We start from the raw sequence: 21,989 nt of genomic DNA on the forward strand, positions 1-21,989 counted from the left end.
AGTCTGAGTATTGTGGACAGCAAACAGATATCATTGCTGTATTCTACCTCGCATTTGGAGGACTTAACATTTCATTTTATTATCTTTGCTTTTTGAATGGAAAATAACATGTTGGCATTTTACATTAACTCAGAGTCCTATCTGTCTGTGTTAGGACAGCAAATGGTGTTTAATTTGAAGAAATGGTCCTTTTTATACCAGATACTGCAGATGACTACAATGCAAGATTTCTGTCTCAAAGCAGTTTTAGTTTTCCTTAGGTCTGTCCTGTTTCTCCTGCCAAAACTATGGATTCCCCATAACGCCTACAGAAACACAGGAGATTGAGCTGTGTATTGAATTAAATTCCCTTGAAGTTATTCCACAAAATGATCCAATTTATTTAGGAAGCATCTTTCACAGGCCTGGTGAAAACCTAACTCCTAATGCAGATGAAAGTTCCCCTCCTGTAGCAAACATTTCATACTGTCCTCATTTTCGTGTTTCCATGTTTGTTTTGCAGTGGCATAGTTCTTCATTCACAAACTGCAGGTAGTAGTTTGAACTCAGCACCATCTAGAAGTTGCTGAAGTGAGAGACTGTCAGGTATTTATTTTTCACATGTGAGCATTTCATTCAGGAACCATAAAATGCTTCATCCTCTCTGCATTTTGTAACGGAGAATAACATTGAGCCCCTTGTGTTTTAGTTCCCTTGATCTATTGACCACACATTTTAAGGAGAGGCTGACAGCTAGCATGTCAGTTATTTTCAGATATCTGTCTCTGTCAAATACAGAAATCCCAAGAAAATAAACGAAGTGCAGGATTATAAATACATGTGAAATCAGAGCTGTCATCACTCTCAAGGATTTTCCATTGTGCCTGCTGCACTATTTTTAAGCTAAGATTTCCCAGATGTTTAGTAGGAATGTTTAGAGAGTAAAGCATTTCATTTTTAGATGGCTGCAATGTTCTTAAACTTAACCTATTCGTAATTGAGTTTATTAATTCCATTGTGCCTGATTTGTTATTCTGTGTAAGTAAAATAGAATAATAACAATGAAATTTAGCAAGCCTACGCAGCTCTCAGATGGCCTGAAAACCATTGTTTTGAATTTTCAGGTACCCTCCGTTATTCAGAAGAATAAAAAGCAGTGGAGACCCCCAGAAAGGATCCTCCTTGGGTCTGTTCACTCAGTCTTCAGAGACCAGCAATGGATCTCTATTGCTCTAAGCCCCAGAGGAGCAGAGCAAGAATTGTCCAACACATTGTGCTCCTTCTGCTAACCAGTACTTTACCAAATGCAGCTCTGGCAATTCTGCCAAAATTACAAATTTGAATTATGATTTAAATTAGAAAAGGAAATTTTACCTAGAATGTTAATCTTATTTTACCTTGTTTATTGATACAATTGAATACCTCATTTTTTTCAGGTTAAGTAGGAGGATAGCTATACATTTTGATGTAAATGCAACATACAATATAAAAGATAAATGTACTTTATTTATTTTTTGACCACGCTTAGAAACATAATTTTTTGATGGTTGAGAATGGTGACTGACCCACTTCCTGCGCCCTAACCTGCTTCATTTTTCCTTGCATTTTTTATCAAATTGCACATGGAAGGAAATCGGATTCCAACTGAAAATGTTTCAGAACTACAAGGTCTTATATCCTCACACTCATGATTTTCATGTGAATTTTACTCTCATTCAGGTTCAGACTGTGAATGAGTCAGTCATTAACACAAACTTAAAGGCAGGAAATTATCTTGTCTGAGTCCTCAGAATAGGCTGCTATTGTTAGAATAGATCCAAGGTCCCCCACAGCCTTCAGGTACTTGAACAATGTCTCCCACTACAGTTTTTCAAGCATCAGCAGTGAACATGTATTACTTGAGTACTACTACTCTGTGTTACTTATTAATTTAAAATGGTGATTTAGCCCTCAAAATAAATTCCCAACCTTCAGATTCAGCTGTATATATACTTAGTTTAAGAAATGAAATATTTTCAATTTAAATAAAATGTCAAATTTGAAGCCACAATGTTATTTTTATTTTTGGAGCCAAATAATAGTTTTACTTTGCACCTATCAGAGGATGGGGCTTAAGGCTTAGTTAGATTCACCACTTCTAAATTTTCCTGATGAACATGTAAGCCTGGGTAGAAGGGCTGTTGATTATGAAGATCTGTAAGCAGCTAATGATTGTGTGTTGCAAGTAAGGACTACGCTTCCTGAACAGGCTCTGAAAGGCAAAGAGGCTGACTAACAAAATGCACTTCCCTTTCTGTGACACATAAATCAATACCCACTACTAGTAAGTCGCACCACTGTACTGCTTCCAAAAGTGTGCTTCTTGTGTTCTGCATCCTGAAATTTTATTAAACTAAAAAAAATTTTGCTGTACTTTGTATGTAGCAAGCTACTGTAACTTATGTCCTGCTAAGTTTTTACATAATCAAGAAAAAATTAAAAAGTTGTAGCTAGGTGGCCTGTGTTCACTGCCCATAGTCATCAAACTGCATCAGAAATGAAGTTGTGTAATTGGCTTTGCCACCCAACAGAAAGATTTTAAGATTGCATTCACGTCTCTATATGTGTAAATGGATTTGGCATGGTTTATATTACTGGGAAGACTAGCTTTTGTACAGATCACCTTTTCTTCCCATACTCTTTTTCTCACACAAACATACACACTGTATTCCTCAAGAGATGCTCAATAACTATAATGCTAAAGTTCTCTGACCCTAGGCCATTAGCCCTCTCAGGACAGATCCAATAAACAACTGAAAGAGCTAAGAGTTTTAAGCATCTGATCTCTGGAGAAATCACCAGAACTCTGCTGATGTCTGTGAGGTGATGAGTGAGATGAAGGCCTGCATGCTGACCTGTGTGCTACCATCTCATAGCAAATGTTGATCATGCTGGCTGGCTGCAACCCTGAGCCTCTTGACGTAGTGCTGCAAGAAGGTGTGTTCATTCATCCAGGATCTTTAATTAAGTATCCATCTCAGGACCCTTCTCTTTTAAAAGGTAATCAGAGAAGAGGGACAACTGCCCACCTCTTCTGTAACAGAGCACTCAGAGATTCAATTCTTTTATCGATATGAGAAGACTGAAGTCCACATTGCCAGCGTCCTTTAGCACAACAACAAGACTACCGTGAGTCTTTCTTTTAAAACTGGATTACAGTGCAACAAAGTGTTTAAGAATGGTGGAACTTTTCTTGATAATGGTTAGTGTACAGTCTTGGAAGAAGAGATCTGAGATTTCCAGCCCTGCTGTAATACATGATTTCTGTACTTTATCTTGTGGTTTGGTTTGGTTTTTAAATACGTAACAACAATGCATTAATGCACACATTCTGTTATTAACTCACTCACATACATACATATATCATTTTCTAGTACTGCTGCTCTCAGGGCATAGTTTAATACTCTTCTGTTAAGATTGTTAAAGATGGACTGTTAAAGATGGAGGTGTGGTTCCTTTTCGCAGAGTGAGGAAGGAACAAATACCTGAAACAGATGATCCAAATATGAATATTCTTTCATAGTGCGTAGCTTTCAGATGTATTCTTCAGCAGAATTTGGCAAACTTTGTATTACATTGTTGTGTTCACTTTTACAAACAATTTTCTATATTCTTACAATTACTGTAAATCTCTTTGCTTCCCCTGCAAAGATATTCCTGTCAATACTCCAAGACAGCAAGATAAATTAAGAAAGTGAATAAATGTAACTTATAGTTTGTAGTAGGAAATTTGTGAAATACTTCTTTGCTGTTAATGAAGCTTAAAATTGATTAAAGTCACGATGTTTCTATATAACTACTTTGCATTTAAAATATTGCAAAATGAAAGCCGTGTCAGAGTGAAACTCTGAAGGAATGGACGTTACAGCATTTCGTGTTCTTGGAAAGAAATTCTTTGCAGGACTTTGAATACCTGTTCTCTTCCTTGGGCACTAGAGGTCACCAGTGGTACAGACACGGGGAAAGGGACTGGTTTTATGATCCTCAGCAATACAGAGGCCTCTATCCCTCTCCTGTGACTTTCATTTAAGTTGTTACTGGAAGTCCTTTGGCATCTCAGTTTTTGTAAGAGTGAGAAGATTAAACTACTTCTTTCAAGCATGATATGTCTCAGATGTATAGCTATGTATCTATCTGAAAGGGATGGTGTCTCTTGAAAATATGATTTATTCGTCCCTCTGATACTTGAAAGTTCCTTGGCTGATACCTGCTGTATTTGAGCTCTGAGTAATGTTGTTGAGACAGAACCACAGAACACCCAGCAGAAACACATGTTGTTTCAAACGAAACAGCATGGCCCATTTCAAGAAAGAAACAGTGCTCCTTTACTGGTTCCATGTGTGGTGTGTGAAGGGTTCACTGAAGCAGAACGTTCAAGAACACCAATTGCATTTTTGAGTAAGAGACCACACCATCTTTTAATACATTCAGACTTTCCATTTCTGAGTGACGCTTATGACAACCCCCCCCAAGTCCTTATGCATGCAAAGAGGCTCAGAAATGCTCAGCAATCCCTAGAGAATACATAACTATCTTTTAACCTCAAGAAGATGGATAATTACATAAATTATTTTTACCAGATCGATATCTAAATTTAACAACTGTCAAATTTATATTCTCTGTAAGCTATTTATATAATGCATGATACTAACAACATCTGAAATACGAAGCATTTTTTTTTTAGCAATGATTCATCTTATAAGAGCATTGAAGTGCTACAGTTTAATAAACATAGCACTGCAATTATGGAGACAGGCTGCAATCAAACTATTACCTAACAGAACATCTTCTTGGAATGCTGAAAGTTCTCCCTATGCTAAATATCACAATATTTTGGTTTGTGAAAGGATTCCATAAGATTTTGGATATTAAGCTATCACAGGTTGAATTTAGTTGAAAAGTCTATTGAAACTCTGTAAGCCCTGCAATCTGCATTAAGCAGCAATACCACACGGTATTTTCATGCTTGCTTTCTTCACCTAGGTTTCATCTAACTTTGAACTCCTTTCACTTTGAGGTGCAGTACATAAAGAGTTCTTAAAGCTACGCAAAGTTAAAAATTAGGCAGGCAGGAGAAACCTTACTCTTGAAAGAAGTAAAAACAACTGGACACTGTATGCTACATATTTTCACTACTTTGTTTAAAATAGCATATTGGTGTACTTAAAACACTTCAGATCTGTGTGTTATTTATGATGCTGTAAACATACAGAAAAGCATGAAAGTCACATTTTCCATTGCATCCAAGGAGACAAATTTAACATTACAGCTATTGGGAATCTGTTTTACGAGTTGTGTGAAAGGTGCACTTAAATGCAGTGTTATAAAATTTGGTCTACAATACCCTACATATTGCATCTCCTAGATAGTTAATGAAAATAAATATCAAACTCAATGACACTTCTAGCTACGCTCTGACTTTTCCACATCCTTCTGAAAAGAATGTGAGATTATATGTGAATCTTATACACATCACATACACTCCTGGATTAGCAAGACAAAATAAGAACGCTATGGCATACAAGTTAAAGCACTACTTATGATCAAAGGTACGCAGGGAAGACAGCTCAGCTCAGCAGGGAAGACTATCAAGGGCTTGTGTGAAGCTTTGTGAGTCTGGCAGCAGATCTGGGACACAGAACTTGGTGGAGGGTCTTTTCCGGTGAGCTCCTGCCGCTTCTGCTCGTGGGCTTTTTCCCCTTTCTCATCCTCCCCCTTCTCCAGCTAGCCAAGAGCAAATGTTACCCGAGCACAGCTGGAGCACAATGTGGCTAGTTATGCCAGCAGTGCCATGCCTGTGCCCACCTCAAGGTATCTCTTATACCAAGGCCAAAACACATGGGAGAGGGGATGAAACACCACCAACAGCTGAGAGCTGTGTCTGAATGGGGATTCACCATGGGGCAAATCTAATTGCTTTCTGCTACTTTTGGGCAACCCACCAGTACAAAGTAGCATCACTACATACCAGATGTGGTCTTCATTGCCCACAGTATTTATTTGGTAAGTCTGAACTGGATTTAATTAAACAAACACATTTTTTTTTTCACTGCATTCATAAAAAGGCTGGTACCAGTGAAGAAAGGGAGATGCATATTGCATTTTGATATCTAGGTCTGCACAACATGTTAGTTTTCTGCTGGATCAGTTTCTTGTTGCCTGCACCCTGTAGGCAGTGAAGTCTGTGTTATGTGGGTGCAAATGTACCCACCTGGTACAACACAGCAAACACAGGAAGGGATGGATGGGACCGATCCTTTTGGAAAAAGTCTGAATCAATGTGACTGAAAAGTCATCACTGAACTGAAGCATGTTGTTTACGAATAAGCCCATGAAAGACAGAAGTTGGCTTCCAATGACATGAGAGTGAGGCCTAAATTTCACCCTTCCTGTAAAACATCCAGCTATGTTGACATTTATATTACTAGGTTCATCCCATGCTTTTGTGGATGTGGGTCTCAGCAGAAGGTAGGGGTATCAGCATACAAGGTAGGGCTACGTGGCTGGGTTTGAAGAACCAAGGATTTTTCCTTAGCTGATCTCAGGGAAGCTTTTGACATTTTTACTGTAATAATTCACAGCAGTTTGCATATTTGTTGAATATATGTATGTCCTGGAAAAGCTCTTCTGTATTTACATAAATCTACTATAAACAAGGCTCATTTACCTTCATCCACCCATCATATAGCTCTGGAACTAGAGGAAGTAAATATTGGACCTGGCAAATATAATATTTTATGCCTCTGGTCCCTTCCCATTTTCTTAACTTTCATCATCTTCCAAAATTATGCTTTTATTTCAATTTTTCTGTTTCGTGGGTTTTTTTGTTTATTGTTTTGGTTTTGCTTTTTTTCTTAAAAATGTCTGCTTGATTAGAAAGCTCTGCTCAGTTGGGAAATAGCATTCTGATTAGGAGAACACATGCTCAAACTGGTGAATCCAATAGAGGCCAAGTGCATCAGTTTCCTGACTCTTTCCTCTAAGTAGCTGGTTTCCACAGTGGATCAACGTGTTTCCCAAGTCTTGGCCTTGCTTTACCTGCTTTGCACTAATCTCACAGAGTAAGTTGGTTTACTTAGGCATTTGTGGCTCCCTCAACTGCTTGCAGGTAGTTCCGCTCAGCTGGGTCTGGGTCTGTGCTCAAGGAGAGAAGAGGCTGCAGCCATCACCACGCTGGCTCAGGGGGATCTGGCTGCTCGTGGTTCTTATTCCTAACAAGAGGAGAATAAGAGCTTGGGCTTGCTGAGTCAGTCCGCATAACTTTTGGCCCATGTAAACTGCTCAGACTTAAGAACAGAGCACACATAGCTCTGCAGCATCAGGGAGGTGACAGAGGTGGCTTAGCACTCCCTGTGTGCTTTGTTCGCAGGCTTCAGCATGCATCTCCAAATAAAGTTGTTGAGGTTTTCTACCAGACTTGTGCCATACCAGGAGTGAAGTAAACCATCACGGTTACCTTTGCTGTCAGAGCCCCTGCAGTCAAAGCAGGAATGCAAGCAGGGCTGATATCCAGCTATCCTGAGACTGTGTAGTTGCTGGACTTCAACAGAAATCAACTTGTAACACAGAGACTATGTTGGTGGGGGAAGGGACAGCACTATATCCATGGCCACCCACTGCCTAGAAAAAGTCTGGCAACAGGGGTGTTATTCTTGTTCCATTGGCAATCGTGGGACTTCTGCTAGACTTGATCCTAAATGAATGCATTTTTCTGACCCAGAGTCCTTTTATGTGGTTCGGTGTGGAAAAGTGCCATGGTATTTGTCACAAAAAGTCCTCGCTGGCTAATCTGTTTTTAGGATTGTTGATGGTTTATAAATTAGAATTATTAGTCAAACATTGCTCTGTGTGTGTAAACTCCCAGTACAGACTGGGGCCATAGGGCCCACATGGAACCACCTTTGTATCTACAGTAAATTGTTCTGACACAAAGGAAAGGTTGGCAGAGAAAAAACAGAAGGGTACATAAGCATTTTATCCCTGACATGTACTCTAACAGATCTTAGTTTTTGTACTGGCCACAGAACATGTATACATAATCTCCAATAAAAGTGAACTTCTTATGTACCGAAACCTTGGCAGGTCCCACTTAAATATGCCATATGCTCTGTGCTTTTTGGCAAATAATTGCCTTGCTATTTCTCTCCATATTAAACAGAACAGGGGCACATCAACATTTATATATTACAGAGGCAAAACTAGATGAGTATACTAGTTATCTTTAATCAGAGGACAAGTCCTTCAGTAGTGTACCAGCTTGTCATCCCTGATACAGGACGCCCACCCTAGGGCTGAGCTGACAGAGGCATTGAGTGGTGAAGAACCCTTTCTGGGTGGAAGTCCATAAATCCCAAGTTAGGAAATTTCTAGTACTCACAACGTAATGAAATATTGAGAAAAGGAAAGTTGGCAGGCACTTACGTATGTCCATGCGTCGCTGTGATAACCTGCCTTTCGGATGTCACAGTCAGATTCTCATACTCCTTTTGTGTTCCAAAATCCTTGCTTATCCAATTATCATTAGTATAATAATTTATAAATACATATACAGTGCTAAATTCTATGAAAGATATAGATCTGAGTCTTGAACCTTAGAACATTCAAAGCCATGAGAATGTCTTAAGTTGTATAGATCCTGTAATTTTTTTGGCATTCCACAAGTGGCTGTTTTGGAGCCCCTTCGCACATTCTCTGAACAGACCATCTTATATTAAAATGTTCTTAGTGAAATGCAGGATTGGTGATAAAGGCAAAACCAATTTGGATTAATTTTGCAAAAAATTGCAAATTATTTTCCTTTGTTCCTCCCTCCTCTAAAATTCAAAGCTTGAAATTCAGAAATGGAAAAATGGGAAATCTCACCAAATGTAGAAGAAAAAGACCATGTTGGCTGTTCCAGAAGCCCTAAAAGTAGGCTGATTTCAATTGGATTCTTCTTCAAATGGGTTATGGATCTCTTGCAAGTACCATGTAAAAATCTGTTCTTTTGGCTATTGGTAACTGTTGATGTTGCTTTGTATTTTATTTTATTTATTTATTTTTTAAAAAAAGCAGCTGGTAAGTTTTTCATGGGTAGATTTTTTGGTCATACCCATACACACACAAACACAAAAAAAGGTATTTACAGCTTGACTTCCTTGACCCATATTTTTTCTGGCAATGGGATCCAAATTCTGTAGATTCAATTCTTTTTCCAGGAATGCTAATTACAAAATTAATACAATGTGCAAAACAAAGGACAAATCTAAGGATCAAATGGGGAAAAAAACAAACAAACTCCTGTTTACACTAAGGCAGAGTTAAAAACCAAAGGGTAACTATGCTTGCTGTTCTCCCCACTCAATTTCATTTAAGAACCTACTAAATATATTTGCTTTGATATGCATTTCAGCCAAAGGATTTCACTCTCTTTTCTTTTACAAGGCAACCTGAAATGTATTTGTTTTGTGTTTGGCAAAATACATTAAAAAGATTAGAAACATTTGTATTATTCACAGTTGCATTACAGTAAGAGCATATGGCAGCAGCCTAGCATTTAAGTAAAAATTCTCCACTGAGCTTTCCATATACGTGTGTGCATGCATGTACATGGATAAAACACATATATATATACATATATATATACATATATATATATATACATACAGTATATGCAAGTACACAAGGTACAATTCTTCTCAAGCATGTGATGACGGAGCTGCTGATAGATGCAAGGCTACAAAGCTCTATGAACAACTGCTGAATCTGTAGTGGCAACTTTTGCTTGTCAAAAGTTGTTGGGCTACTTCTCATGAAGAGGAAAGCACTGACGCAGTGACTTGAAGGGACTGAACCTTACTACAGAGCCAGAAACCTACACCGTTTTTAATCCTTTTCACCTTGCAGGGGAGAAAGAGTCCTCAAAGCTGTGTTCTCAAAAAGGTGCACATAAATCTATGAGTGGAGACCAGACTTCCTTGGATTTCTGGGCAATGGGGGCCTTAATGGCATATTGTGAAAGGAAGGAAGTGCTGTCTTTCCCTACTAGTACTCGTGGTTGTTTTTTAATCTTTATCTAGCACTTTAAATAGCCAAGTTATTTAATCTGAAAGCAAGACAATGAAGACTTTGGGTAATGCCTGTATGAATATCTCCATCTGGATGAAAGAACTAGTTAAAATGTAGGAAATAGAGTGAACAAGTGTGTTTTCCATTGGAGGATGAATATCAAAGGAGTTTTGCAGTTCTCTGTGCCAGGACATGCTTTAACTTATTTATAAATGCTTTAGAAAAGGGGTGAATGGTTTGCTGATGATGCAACGTCAAGGTAGCAGAAATGGGGCCTCATTATAGGAAAGTCCTACCAATGTGAATGAATGGGTGATAAAATGGCAATGAAATTCAATGTTGATAAATGTAAAATGATGCCAAGACAACAGAACCTTAATTTGACGTTTAAATGATATATTTTTAGCTGATCATTAACGCTCAAGAATTAGATTTTTGGTGATTGTCAACTCTCAGGATTTTTGTTTTAGAATAAATACTTATAAGTAAACACCACCTCAATGCTCAAAAATCAGATAGACTTTTAAGAGTTATTATCAAAAGGAATACACAGCAAATAAAACACAGAATATAATCATGCAACTATGTTCATCCATGGGGAACCCATCTGGAATCCTACATGCTGCTCTTGTTCCCAACATCTCTTAGGCTAATAATAGAATCAGAAAAGTTTCACAGGAAGATGGTGAAACACATAGAATGGCCTCCATATGAGAAATGATTAAATAGTCTAGAACTCTTCTAATTAGAAAAAAAAGACAACTCACGGACAGAATATATATTATATAAAATAAATAGCACAGAGAAGGTAAATAGGGAACAGGATTGCTCATTGTCTCTTATAATACAAAATCCAGGATGAAATCCTAAGAAAACAGTAGGTTCAAAATGAATACAAGCACCTGATTCTTTGACAGCAGTATCTTCTGGATGCTGAAAGTTAAATAAATAATAATAAAAAAAAATGCAGGAAAGTAAATTCTAGTAAAAACAGAAGGAAATTCTAGTGATTTTAAATACAGTTACTCTACCCGATGCACACAAGTCCCTGGGTCACAAATTGGTGGAGTTTGAGATGGTATTCTGATAAAGTAAAGCTATATCCTTGCTCTTCTGCACCTAGACAAACACCAATGGTAGCCAATGTGAAGGAATATATCGTGGTGTACAGGAACCTATAGTCTAAGTAGGATTGTTCCTATACACAGCAGCTAAGCATTTTCAGCTGATAGAAAAAGGAGGATTTAAGAGGAAAAGCAGACTTAACTGGTAAGATTTTGACATACTGACACACAACTAAGAGACAAACGCAGTTTCTAAAATATTAACAAGCATTTAATAGAAGTATGATCTCCAATAGTGCTCTTTGGTATCTCCTAATTAACGTTCCTGTTTCCTTGATACTGAACATTTCTAAAGGACATGTCTGTGTGGTCTAGAAAAAACACTGTTGCATAAATAGGTGACAGCAATGTGTGAAGTTCAGCCAGTACTGTGTGTGTGCAGGGTAAGGTAATATGCACGGAGTACCAACCTACCACACATTCTGCCATATAAGTGAACATGTTTTATCCTTGTCTGCAATTGCATCTATCTGAGGATAAGCACCCATTCATTTGCATTTTTTACAGGTACATTTTGTCAGCAACAGTGACTTTCAAAGTGTTAACAATGTGCAAACGAGATTTTCAGTCACAAAGCTGTATTTTTTCTAAAAACACTGAACGTATCAAAACAAGAACAGAAAACATAAAATGATGAAAAATGCCAGCTATCACAGACTATCACAGACCACCATGTACAATAATTGGTGCTACCTACCATGTAAATCTATGTAAGAGCTAAAACAAACAGAGCCTATAAACTGGCTGTGGCTAATCCAAAGATGAAATTTTGATTAAAATATTTCCTGATTTTTATTTTTTTGACTTTGTTGGTTTCGTTTTCCACAGCTAACTCACCTCGGTTAGTCCAACACCATGATCAAGTTAACGCCATGATTTTGCAGAATGGACACATCCCAAGTGTCAAGGATAGTGGTGATTAACACAACCATGTTTTTCCAAGTATGGCTAAGCCTAGATGTTCTTTTTTTCCTTTTTCTTTCTCACCCTCTCCCCTCTTCTGATTCAGAAGATTTTCTAAAATGTAAGTTAGATCCTGAGTAGAGAAACATAGGGAAATTCATGACTGGACATAGATACACTGGATCTGGAAGACAGAAATTACTAAATTTGACATTAGCTGCAGTTGCTTAAAAGCCATTGCTTCAGTCATGGTTTAATACTGTTTACAAGAAAAGGAAAGGAATGGTCAACATATGTTGTGGAAAGAATGAGTGACCCTGGTGGAATGGGTATCAGAGATCATGTATATTGCTCATCAGCAAGACATCTGTTTTCAGCTATGGGGCTCTTATTCAAGAACTGCTGGATGGAGTACCATGATATCTAAGTATCACTGCTAACTCTTGTGGGAGTCCCAGAATTTCTCCAAATGTTGGTTCTGTCATCATGCACTAGTGATGTTGCCTATGCCAGCCTTTTTGAAACTATACTGTAGTCAGTATATGCGTATGTCTCACTGACACCTAACTTGGAGTTACTGCTACAACATTCCAGACACCGTGCCATGCTAGGCCATCATGACTGAGGATATCATAGACTTAAGTCCAATTAATTTAAATACTGAAATTTGAGCAGGACACATAAACAGTATTAAATCTCTGAAGAGCGATCAACCCATACAATCTTCCCCATTTTGCTAAAAAAAATTTTTGTAAAATACTTCCTTACACTTCCAGCACAAGTCTGAATTTTATCTGCATGCTGCCACTGAACTACTTTGTTTGTATACAGGAACCTTTAAAACACACACACAAAAAAACCAAGTAAATACCCTTTGAAAGAACAGTCAGACTCAATGCAGACAAAATGCAAATAAGGTCCATTTGCCAGATTTATTTTTTAAAGATAATTCACTGCTATTGGGAGGGAATATATAGCAGTCTTACCCAAAAGGCCACCACTATGTTCCCACTGCCTTTAATAGTTATAGTAGGTTTAGATTTATGGCTGGGTGTAAGGATGCTTCAATCTTCACCTCTTCACCTCTTATTAGCACTTGTCTTTTGCTTCTTTATCACATTTAAGCAGCCCCAGATGCTGTTCAGTTCCAAAGCCCCCATTTAGCTCCCATAAAACCAGAAAAAAATTATGTCATGGTGTACACTGTTAGTAGTAGAGATAGTAGGGGGAGAAGAGGATGGATTCACTGTGGAATATGACCTGATGCACAAAGGAAGGTCTCATCTCATTGCTAGTGTAAAAGATAAATCTAACCTTGCCCAACACACAAAAATTTTCAGGCTTAAGGCTTTCTTTAGTACAAGTCACTTGATCTAATTTAATTTTTTAGTAAGAAATTGTAACAGTGAAGATATAATGCATATTATTAACCTAAATATCTGAAACATGAATAAACAAAATTAAAACAATTGCAAATTTTCCACTGCCTTCAGGAATGAATTCAAAATTACAGCAATTAGACTACTTATAATTTCAATGATTAGGATTAATGAAACTATGAAATCTTTCTATAGTATAAAAGAATCAAGACTAATGACATTTTATTTGAATAAAAATGCATGGGATTTACTTTATCCAAAAGATGTCATTTAAAAATACCATTTACATTGCTCTAAATCTGGAAGAGGTTCCTACAAAATATCATAGGCTGCAAGTAACGCAGAGAAATGGATATAATTCTCTCTGGAGATGAATATATCCTTCTCAGAGTATTACAAATTTTGCAGTTATGAATGATACTTTCCACAATGCCGTGGTAAACAGGAATTTTAGCTTACCATACGCTAGCTATAATTAAGAAAGATGGCTTCGTTGCTATGTCTCTTTCTATCTTAGCCAGAAGGTCAAGATTCATATAAAGATACACAACCATCTCTCCAGTATTCCCCTTCTTAGTAGCCAAATGCCTCTCCCTTTTCTGGCAATCACACTCAGTCCTTGTTATTGTAGAGCCAGAGACTCTGCCTTTAATATTACTATTGAAGTGGCACACTGGGGGCAATTTGATAAGACGGTGATATATATGCTCCAAATACCATTGGTATTCAGCTTTGAAACTCCTTCGATTTTTTTCTAATCAATTCCCTACATCAATAAATAAAAGCCACAACAAAAAAAATACCTTTTTCTTATTAGACTGCCAGAGATCCCAAAATCGAGTAGATATCTGTTTCCAATTTGTCTTCGTGGAAAGGAGGCCAAAGAGTTGCTTTTCTTCCTCCTTGCAGAAAGCAGCCAAAACGTAGTCTAACCTGGGTGCACCCACCCACACTCACCAGTATATGCATTCTAGTCATGACTCAAGTTAATAAATTTGATTAGCTCGCACAGTACTCCAAGCCAGCAGCCCACAAGGCAGGTTCAACCAATACCTTTGCTTCACTCACTGCTCTCAGCAGACCACCAAGGCTCTAGTTTGTATTTTTAAACCTGGGTTAAATTGTGGCATAACCACAAACCATTGTATGCGATTAACAGTGGGGTTCCAATGATTGACTGACAAACAAAATCTTAGCACACTGAGTCTGCTTCTCCCAGTAGTAAACACATGTTATTAATGAAATGATTCTAACAGCCTACACAATTGGAAGCTTTTTTCTTGATTGACAGGCTATGCTTTTCTTAACAGGCCAAATAAAGAGGGCATAAAGAGTACACTTGTATTTTTTACTTTGTTAAGTAAAGGCATAACATTATTGAAATAATTTCTCCATTCAGTTATAACCTAACGGAATGTTTCTCTAGCCAGTCACTGAATGATGCATTACCTCAATACATACTCTGTTACTCGGAACAGAAGGGACCAGCGTTTTTAGAAAGTGCTGCCATCCAATTCCTATTGCTTCCTTTCCACTACTGACCCACTCCTCTGTCATCACTGACATAGCTTAGCAGGAGAATAGTTGATTAAAAAAGAAGAAGAAAAGGGCAACAACATGCATGTGGCATGAGATCATGACATCATCACTCAAAACTACTGTAGACTGGTACAGTTTGACTGTCAGCTGCTCAAAACAATGCTTGCAAGGCTAGACTGAGTTTTAAGCAGCAGGATAAAATAGATGTGCTTGCTCATTCATAGACCCTATAGTTCATGCTCTTCAGAGAAAACAGGATTAGCCGTAAAGCAGGATGAGAAGTGTAACACTGTTTCACCATGCTTCCCCTTATCCTGAAGGAGTGGATGAACTACAGATCCGACACATCTTTAATGACACGATACCAAAATTGTCATCACAATTTCCAAGGCCCCTAGATTAGACCTAGAACATCCAGGCATGGGGTTTAGTTACACATTCAGCAGCTGTGCTCTTCAGGCTATTACTAAGCAGACCTGCCCCAATCTCTACCCTGGCTGTTCATATATGCTACTACAGCATCGTTTGTCAGACTGGTGGAGGACAAAGAGAGGAAGCAGGGGTTTCTCTCTGTGCTGCTGCCAAAAGACAAAAATGCAAGCTAAACTCTTGCCTCAATCTGATGAAACTTAGTCAACCAGTGGGCAGTTCACCCACCTGGATCATCACTGCATCCAGTGATGCTACTAGCCTGTAATCTGTAATGCACATGTATACTCTCATTGTAAACTTGCTCCTGTGCTCAAAAAGACATTTGGAGTATTTGTCTTACATAGGCTATCATTTCATCAGAAAAAGAAAAAAAAAAAAAAAAAAAGTCAGTTTTCATGGGTTTCACTGTTTCATTTCAAAGAAACAAGCTGTGAATGCTCAAGTCAGATCTCTTCCACGTAAGAGGTCAGAGTACACATTAGAGCAGTCTGTTACAACTGAGTCAGTGGTATTTCCATGCTGTGCTGTTCTCCTGGATGTGGTGTGCAGCATGCTGAACTGCCTGAATTGGTATGGTCAGGCTACAAAAGACTTTGGTTGGTCATTTTTCTATTTATTATTGACTTCCGTCTTGGAGACAAATCTCACTTTTGCAGGCTTCTTGGGCAGGGAAATAAATGTATGGGTGGGAGGAAACAGAGACCTAGAAAAGGAAGAACTGGGTGGAATGAAACAGCAGTGGTGTAGTCTGGCAGGGTTATCTGTCAGGCTGTGACTTTGCTGTCCTCTAATGGTCTATGAGGGATGGCATGGATATCCTCCAAGCAACCGAAGCAGATTTTCCTGAATGATTCCTGTAGTCTGATATCTCCTTTAAGTCTATGCACCCACTCTTGTCCCCACTCCTTCCTGCTCATGTGGGAATAAAATGCTTCTCCCTCCGCAACTTTGAGAAGTAACCAAACCCAGGCAGCTAGTTGTCTCACTGCTTCGGTTCAACAACAACTCCTTTTTTGTGGCTAAGTATTTTTTTTCATATTCTGCTCCTTAGGATCTCTACTCCCAAGTAAAAGATAATTGCTTTTCAAGTGAAACTTCAACAAAAGAGATAAATTGGTTTTTGCCTGCTCAGTTACTGTTGCATTATCTTCTGTTTCCCTCATTAATAACAGAGTGACAAACAAGACTACTTCTGCCTTCCGCAGAGAAAGGATGAATGGCAAAACAATAGAAAATGATCCATCTCTAAATTGCTTTAAACACTGGCCTTAAGCAAGGATTTCAGTCAAGGCACCTTTGTATCCCTCACAGCATGGTGTATTCCACAGTAAGGTGACAACCCACACATTAAGCCTTAGAAATTAACAAGTAATTGTCTTAAACCTTAAAACTGGTGAAATTAGCTTCAATGGGATTAATGGCTTAAATGAACTGGTATGAATGTTGATACTAATTTTCATTATTATTTATTGCAAATCATGCTAAGGGTAATCTGAGATATTGCTAACTAGGGACTCCTGTATCTCAAGGACTGAGGAGAGAGAACATGAAGTCTGAGTTTTATTGCTCCAGCTTGGCTGGCTGTGATGAGGGCTTGGTTCTCCTAACATAAAGTACAGGCACATCCTGTTGTCAATTAGACTCACCGGTATTCTGTGGCAGCAGCATTGGGCCCCTGGGATGTTATATAGTTTGTTTTGCTATGTAAACAGTATGAAGTAATCCAGGCAGCAAAGGACACAGATGAGCAGGCAATTTGCAGCACACTAAGTAAAAGAATAAAAGTCTGTGTGTGAGAGTCAGAGAATAAACTGTAACAACATCCCTGGGATATAATATCCACGGGTCTGGGATCATCAAAAGTATACACAGAAGAAAGTTCAGGGACTAATTAAAATAAAGTAAGCCTATTCTTTTGTGTCTGTGGATACAGCAGGAAAAGAACATAGTGCAGGAGAAAAATTGTTAATTATTCACTTTGGTTTCAGCACACACCCAATACAGCTTCCAGGTGGATTTTTTCTGATGTAGAACCTTTTCTGGGTCCTGATCCAGAACCCAATCAATTTGCTAACAAATTTTTTGCCTTTCCTTGTTTTCAGAAGGCTTTGAATGAGGTTATAACACCAAATCTTCATTCTGCACCTGTATATTCTGTATCTACATGTCTGTTTTGTGAATGTAAAATATAAGACAAGGTTCTCAGACACATTTTGATTGCTGCAACTTAGACCCCTTTGATCTGAAAAAGCAATCCTACATCATATTAGAAAATACCTCTGTACTCATGATACTAGCACAAACTTGTACAAAATAAGACTGTAACAGATTTAATAATGTGCTCCTGAGTCTTTCTTCTTCCTCTTTAAGACATCCAGACATAGGATAGGCAGGAAGTTTAAGATCTATTGGAGCTCATTGATCAAAGAAAACATTATATAAATCCATGTTTATTAACAATGTTTGTGTTTAAATACAACTTTCCGCAGCACACAAACATCAAAATATCTCCCTTAGTCCCTTGGCGCTCATTGTTTATGGCATACAGCATAGAATATGTCTTCCCACCCTCTCATTTATAAATAGTGCTTTCCTGATGGTAGTTTTCTATTATCAGTTTTACAACAGAATGTCATTCTGTCTTTGAAATTTCTAGATAACACTGTGGAAAAATTGCATGGTTTACTGTTTTGAACACAGACTTGAGAACCAGGACTCCTGCTTTCTATTCCTCTCTCTGTCAGCACTTTGCTGTGTGACCATGGCCAAGTTACTCAACTTTTCTGCTCTTTGTTCTGCTGTATCTGCTATTTTCCACATCCTACACCAAACCTAATTTTGGACTCCAGTTTTCTGGAGTTTTCTCTCACAACTCACAGTAGAATTGAAACTACTGAAGGCAGGGGTAGAAAGGACACTCTATATCTAGGTGGACTGTTTTGTAGAGAAAAGACTAGAGTTTACAGAGGAAATAAAACCCAACCAACAATGTGAAAACCCTTATGTCCTGTCCAATACACCCAGGATGAGGTGTAACTGAGCACTCAAGGAAAAATGTGGGAAGATGAGATTTGTAGATGCATGGCAAAGAATATTTTTTTATCCAGCAAAAATAGAGAGAAAAGGGTTAAAAAAAGGTACAGTATAAGCTTTCTTTCTCATAGAGAAAAATAATGTGTTATTCCCCATACTTTACCTTCTTTTTTTCCTACAAGAAGTATGGAAGAGGGAAAATAAAATTGGAACAGGGAACAAAACAGAGAAGAAAAGAAGAAAAGAAGGAAAACCGTAACAAGCAAGGATGTTAACAGTGAAGTCAAATGCATGGATAGCTAACGAAATGAGAGCCACAAACAGTAGCCTGAGAGTGGGGGTCGAGGAAGAGTGTTCCTGATGTTACAGTAAAGTTTCCTTTAAAATTTACAGGGAGTGTTCTTACTCTACAACCCAAATTTTGACATTTCAAGTGCTAAAAGACACATACGTCACAGATTGGAGAGGGAGCTCACAGAAGGGTTCAGAGCCAGGTGGCGATGGTTTCCTAGGGTCTGCTGACCACGTGTGGGGCCTCTACTGGTTACGCACCACAACCTCAGGACAACACAGCAGTGCTGGCCCTCCTGGCTCCTGCTGGTTTGCTTCCTCCTATAGCCAGAGAAGACCCCAAACCTGCAGCCTGTGACTACCCGCTTGTTGCTGATTAGTTGACAAGGTCTGGTGTGGAAAATGTGCTTGAACTGCTTGATAACTGCAGGCTGCTCTACAGTGACAACTCAGTCATTCCTCTGACAAGACAACACTAGAATTGCTTGCTAGGAGTTACCATTAGTGTTTAAGTTCTCTCCCTCTGCTCCTCATTCCTTCCTTTCAGAAAGAAAATGCCAGCTCCTCATTTGAGAAGGTCTTTGCAAAAACAGTTGTTGTGGAGTAGGCATCTTTCAGGGAGCTCTTGGAGCTTTTCCTTACAGTAGGGAGATTTTTGAGGCCTCCTCAATGAGCAATACTGCTGTAAAAAATGAAATCACCTCTCTTGATAAAAGTATCTCACATTTTATATAGAGATGGGAGTTTAGAAAAGAGTGAAAAAAGGGTCACTATTCTAGAAAAAGTGAGTTTGGGGGGGAGTAGTGCATACAGATTCAAACTAAATTTATTTTTTTTACATGGCACAAAGACAGCATGAAAATAGATTCTTTTATGACGGTGTGAGCAAATGATCTGCCAGACTGAATTTAAACTCAGCTCCATAACAGAAGTATATCCCATCGAGTGGCTTGACATGGAATACTTCATTTTCTGGCTCACTACTACACTGTGTGTGAGAAAACACAAAAACAGTATCTTTGTAGACTTTATTATTCACATATTTTGAAAGTGTGTGGTATTAATTAATCAGGAAGGAAGCCAGAATTCTTATATAAAGTATCTTTCCATTTTAATCCTAATTAAAACAAGCTGAGCCCCAAAATTTTAAGAACTTATCAGGATCACTAATTGCAAAAGAAAATTAAAAAAATATATATTTACCAAAAGATGTCCCTTGATTCACTTCTAGTTTTTCTTCTTTTTTTTTTTTTTTCTCTGAATGAATGATGGAAAGAGGATTTTTTTTCCAAATAATTAATCTTTTACTCATAAAACTGAAAAAATCAAAATTTTGATCACTTCTATTTAGTGTTGCATTGGATAAGTTTCAGAATACAAGAGAGAGTTTACAGTTAGATAAGTGACTCCATTAATTCAACACCATCCAGCACCCCAGCTTTCTGTGCTCACATTATACAGACATACTTAAACCCTACATTTCCAAAAGAGAAACAGTGGTGGCAAGGATGTCCTTGTCTGAATATACATCCCACATTTTCCACTAATGTATATGTATGCTTATTTTTCTCAGTTTCTGGATTTTGATGAAATAATTGTTCATATTATTCAACTCTTTAAATAATTGATAGGACACCCTGATTCATAGGACACATTGCAAGAAAAAATAAGCACCCTCCAAGTATGACATTCCAATTCTGAAGATAGCCAATGTCAGGTCAGAACTGATTAGGTTGTTTATTGCGTTATACCAACATCCAAAATTGAAAGCATTCATCAACAATTATTGTCTAGACGAGAAACATAGTTCTAAGGTACAAAATTGCAAACTATGTCAAAACCATACACTGAGCAAGATCCATGTTTGTGAAACTTGAGCCAACTAAAAGCATAGTAGCAGAGAGATGCAGCTTTAGAGAAATGTTATAGTTGGCTCCTATGATATGTGCCTTCACTCTTCCATTAAAAAAAATAAATAATCTATTAGCACGGGAAATAAAAGCTGATGACAAATATACCATCTAACTGACTTCTAAATCAGTTTACATCTTCTCTAAACAATAGTGCTCCTAAACACTGAATGATAGCTTTCCTTGGGAACGTGTTGTATCTGTTTTAACTTTACATGAAGTTTATGGCAGACATATCTCACATTGTTTTCAGGCACAAAACTCTTGGCAAGCCAGAGATTTACTTGGTGGTGAAGACAGAGAAGTGGTGTTTTCTTCAGCATTGTGCTGCTGCATCCCTGAACTTTTCCACATCTCTAACCCTTTCTAAATAACCACTCCGGCTCCCTGCTGAGGACATTTCATATGATCAGCTTTCCTCCAAAGATTACATTCCAGTCCTTCCTCTAGCTCTTTCTCAGAAAACCTAGTCATTTGGGCAGAAAGGACAGCAAAGGAGAAAAAAATACAGCAAAAACCAGGGGAGGATATAGGAACAGAAAGAGAAAAAAAAAAAAAAAAACAAAAAAAAAACAACAACAACAAAACAAAAAAAAAAAACACAGAACTACGAGTCATTACATTCCCTGTGGCATCTGGCAAAACTCCTCTGGGGTCATTCCTAGGGTGGGACCTGGTGAAGATCTATTTGCAGATGAGTTCCGGGAAGTAACACTGCTTTTCATTGTTTTCCTCTTTCAGTGATGAGTTTTTTCATTCACGCCAGCCATTTCACTGCCTAGACTCTGTATTTTAGCCTGCCAGACAAGCCAGTTCTGCCAGCACTCTCTGTATAACTCCTGGGGTCCAGGAATGGAGTTACAAGTTGCCTGTCTATCATTCTGCACTTACTCCAGAGGAATCCAACTGAACAGACAGATGTTGGTTTGCTTTGCTTTCTCCAGAGCATTCCTCCAAAAACTAAAGCCTTGGGAGACTTTTATTCATTTATACACGAACCTGACATTTCTAGATTTTCACTTTGCCCCCTTCCTTCATTTATATAACAACATTGTACTTACACAGTCACATGCATTTGTCTCAATGAGTTACTGTGAGTATAGCATCCCATAACTCTCCGAAATAAAATAATAGATAGACAAGGCACTGTCTTCAGACAAAATCTGCAGCAATTAGGGCTTCATGAGTGACAACGAAGCCACTGAACTTAGAACACTGACCACACAGGAAGTTAAAACATATCAAGGCAAAAAATCAAAGGTTCTGAAAGATTATTTAACTTTGAAATTTTTTTTAAAAAGTAAGCATGTTTC

At 38.1% G+C, this 21,989-nt stretch overlaps 1 protein-coding gene across 2 annotated transcripts in view; it reads right to left on the bottom strand.

Annotated features, from left to right (window-relative positions):
* LOC311435906 (uncharacterized protein) overlaps positions 1-21,989 on the bottom strand; it is a 168,480-nt gene that overhangs the window by 16,561 nt on the left and 129,930 nt on the right. The gene's annotated exons all lie outside the window — the stretch shown is intronic.

The sequence above is a fragment of the Aythya ferina genome (genome assembly GCF_964211825.1).
Source record: "Aythya ferina genome assembly, chromosome: 4".
NCBI classification, from domain to species: Eukaryota; Metazoa; Chordata; class Aves; order Anseriformes; family Anatidae; genus Aythya; species Aythya ferina.